Genomic DNA, 4,373 nt, shown 5'->3' with positions numbered 1-4,373 from the left:
AGTTGTTAGTGATGGCGCACTTCTATGTGGTGCGCCATTACTAAGTCAGATAGTAATGGCGCACCAGATAGGCATAGTAATGGCGCACTCCCTGGTGCGCCATTAGTATTAATTACTAATGGTGTGATGCTAGTGGTGCACCTGTAGTGCGCCATTAGTAGCCAAAATAGGTGCTCCACTAGAAGGCCTTTTCCTAGTAGTGTTCGGGACGAAGTGCCGCCGTATCGAGGTGGAACTTGGGTAGGAGCACTTTTGTCATTCCGCGGAGCGATTCCGCTGGGGGAACTTACCTCCTAGAGGGGGAAATCATCGTAATCATCATCACCAACAACTCTCCTATCTTGGGGAGGGCAATCTCCATCAACATCTTCAACAACACCATCTCCTCTCAAACCCTAGTTCATCTCTTGTGTTCAATTTTTGTACCAGAATGTTAGATTGGTGCTTGTGGGTGACTAGTAGTGTTGATTACATCTTGTCGTTGATTAATATATGGTTTACTTGGTGGAATATTATATGTTTAGATCCATTATGCTATTTAATACCCCTCTGACCTTGAGCATGATTATCATTTGTGAGTAGTTACTTTTGTTCTTGAGGTCATGGGAGAAATCGTGTTACAAGTAATCATGTGAACTTGATATGTGTTCGATATTTTGATGGTATGTATGTTGTGATTCCCTTAGTGTTGTCATGTGATCGTCGACTACATGGCACTTCATCTTATTAGGGCCTAAGGGAATGCATTGTGGAGTAGTTATTAGATGATGGGTTGCGAGAGTGACAGAAGCTTAAACCCTAGTTTAGGCGCTACTTCGTAAGGGACAAATTTGGATCAAAAAGTTTAATGCTATGATTAGATTTGATCTTAATACTTTTCTTGTAGATGCGGATTCTTGCGAGGGGGTTAATCATAAGTAGGTGGTTTGTTCAAGTAAGAATAGCACCTAAGCACCGGTCCACCCACATTCTAATTAAGTAGCGAACACAAATAAACCAACATGATGAAAGTGACTAGATGCAATTCCTGTGTACCCCAAAAACGTTTTGCTTGTCATAAGAGACCATTTTGGCCTGTCCTTTGCCACAAAAGGATTGGGCTACCTTGATGCACTTTTTTTATCATTACCGTTACTTGCCCGTTACAAATTATCTTGCTATCAAACTACTCGTTACTTATAATTTCAGTGCGTGCAGAGAATACCTTGCTAAAAAATACTTGTCATTTCCTTCTGCTCCTTGTTGGGTTCGACAATCCTACTTATCGGAAGGACTACGATTGATAGCCTACACTTGTGGGTCATCAAGGCTCTTTTCTGGCGCCGTTGCCGGGGAGTGAAGCGCTCTTGGTAAGTGGAAATCGGTAAGGAAAAATTATGATTACGTGCTGAAATTTATTGTCACTTGTTACTATGGAGAACAATCCTTTGAGGGTATCTTCACCTCGAGCAGAACCACAATTAGTTACCCCTCAACCTACTGCACCTACTGAAAATATTTGTTATGAAATTCCTTCGGATATGATATAACAACTGTTAGCTAATCCTTATGTAGGAGATGGAACTAAACATACTAATATGCACTTGAAACATGTGGATGAAATTTGTGGAGCATTTAAGCTTACAGGTTTACCCGGATATGAAGCTAAGGAGAAGGTTTTCCCTTTATCTTTCAAGGGAAAAGCATTGACATGGTATATGCTATGCGATGATATTGGATCTTGGAATTGGAATCGATTGAAATTGTAATTTCACCAAAAAAGTTATCCTATGCATCTAGTTCATCGTGATGAAAATTTATCCTATCCAATCTCAGGTTTACTCAGAGATGAAGCTAAAAAGAAGGTTTTGGCCTCATGAAGGAGAAAGTATCTCTCTAGCTTGTGGAGGCTTAATTCAATATTATATTCATGCCCCAATCATGAGCTCTCAATAGAAATTATTATTCAGAACTTTTATGCTTGACTTTCTCGTGGTGATCAATCCATGCTCGATACTTCTTGTACTGGTTCCTTTATGAAGAAGACTATTGAATTCAGGTGGGATCTTTTAGAAAGAGTTAAATGCAACTTTGAAGATTGGGAATTCGACGAAGGTAAAGAGTGAGGTATTATGGTTAAGTACGATTGTGTTAAATCTTTTATGAATACCGATGCTTTTCAAAAGTTTAGCACTAAATATGGACTTGACTCTGAGATAGTAGCCTCCTTTTGTGAATCATTAGCTACTCATGTTGTTCTCCCTAATGAGAAGTGGTTTAAATATCACCCACCTATTAAAGAAGAAATTAAAGAACTTGTAGTAGCTAAAGATGAAACTATTATTTATAATGTTGATGCAGTTGTTCCTACTACTTATATTGAAAAACCACCTTTCCCTATTAGGATAAAGGAACATGCTAAGGTTTCAACTGTGGTCAATAAAAGCTATATAAGAGCACCTAAACGTGCTGAAAAAATTAAAGTAGAACCTAGCATTGCTATGGTTAAAGATCTCTTAGTAGAACATATAGATGGGCATGTTATATACTTTTGTGATGAAGCTGCTAGAATTGCCAAACCAGATGAAAATGATAAACATAGACCTGTTGTTGGCATGCCTGTTATCTCAGTCAAAATAGGAGATCGCTATTATGATGGTTTATGTGACTTAGGTGCTAGCATGAGTGCTATTCCTTTTACCTTATATCAAGAAATTATGAATGATATAGCACCCACTGAAATAGAAGACATAGATGTTACTATGAAACTTGCTAATAGAGAAACCATCACACCACTTGGGATTGTTAGAGATGTTGAAGTCTTGTGTGGGAAAATAAAATATCCTACTGATGTTCTTGTTCTTGGTTCCCCATAAGATGCCTTTTCTCCCATTATCTTTGGTAGACGTTTCTTAAACACTGTCAATGATAAAATAGATTGTGAGGAACAAACCATCGGTGTTAGTTTTGGTGATGAGTCTCATGAGTCTAATTTTTCCAAGTTCAGTAGAAAACATCATAAGAAAGAATTGCCTAGTAAGGATGAAATAATTGGTATTCTTCTATTGTCGTGCCTCCTACTAATCCACTAGAACAATATTTTATAGACCATGAAAATGATATGCATATGTTTATTGAAACTCTAGGATGATATGAAAGAAAATGAAATAGATAAAATTTTCTTTGAAAACGACCTCTGCTTAAACACAATTTGCCTATTGAAATTCTAGGATGTCCTCCTCCACCTAAAGGTGATCCTATGTTAAAATTAAAACAATTACCAGACACTTTGAAATATGTTTATCTTGGTAAAAAAGATATATCTCATTATTATCAGTGCTAAACTTTCATAACATGAAGAAGAAAGATTATTGAAAATTCCGAAGAAGCACAGAGCTGTTATTGGATATACTCTCGATGATCTTAAGGGCATTAGTTCCACTCTCTGTCAGCACAAGATTAATATGGAACCTAGTGCTAAACACGTTGTTGATCACCAACGATGTTTAAATCCTAAAATGAAAGAAGTGGTAAGAACTCAAATACTGAAGCTTCTAGAAGTAGGTATAATTTATCCTATAGTTGATAGTAGATGGGTAAGTCCTGTTCATTGTGTCCCTAAGAAGGGAGGTATTACTGTTGTTCCTAATGATAAAAATGTACTTATTCCACAAAGAATTGTCACCAGCTATAGAATGGTAATTGATTTTAGGAAATTAAATAAAGCAACTAGAAAAGATCATTACCCTCTACCTTTTATTGATCAAATTCTAGAAAGGCTATCTAAGAACACACACTTTTGTTTTCTCGATGGATATTCTAGTTTTTCTCAACTACATGTTTCACAACCTGATCTAGAGGAAACCACCTTTACTTGTCCTTTTGGAACTTATGCTCATAGACATATGCCTTTTGGCTTATATACTCTATTTTCTGTGATAAGATTGTTGAGGTTTTCATGGATGAATTTTCCGTCTACGGAACTTCTTTTGACAATTGCTTAAGCAACCTTGATCGAGTTTGGCAGAGATACGAGCAAACTAATCTTGTCTTGAATTGGGAGAAGAGCCACTTTATGGTTAATGAATGTATTGTCTTGGGACACAAAATTACTGAATGAGGTATTGAGGTGGATAAAGCTAAAGTTGATGCAATGGAGAAAATTCCATGTCCCGGACATATTAAAGGTAATCGCAGTTTCCTTGGTCATGTTTGTTTCCATAGGAGATTTATTAAAGACTTCTCTAAAATTTCTAGGCCTCTTACAAGCTTTTACAAAAGGATGTTCCTTTTGTTTTTGACGATGATTGTGTAGAAGCCTTTGAAACACTTAAGAAAGCCTTAATTTCAGCACCTATTGTTCAACCACCTGATTGGAACTTGTCTTTTGAAAT

Source organism: Triticum aestivum, chromosome 3A (genome assembly GCF_018294505.1).
Source record: "Triticum aestivum cultivar Chinese Spring chromosome 3A, IWGSC CS RefSeq v2.1, whole genome shotgun sequence".
Lineage (NCBI taxonomy): Eukaryota > Viridiplantae > Streptophyta > Magnoliopsida > Poales > Poaceae > Triticum > Triticum aestivum.
Note: the sequence above shows the minus strand (reverse complement) of the source record.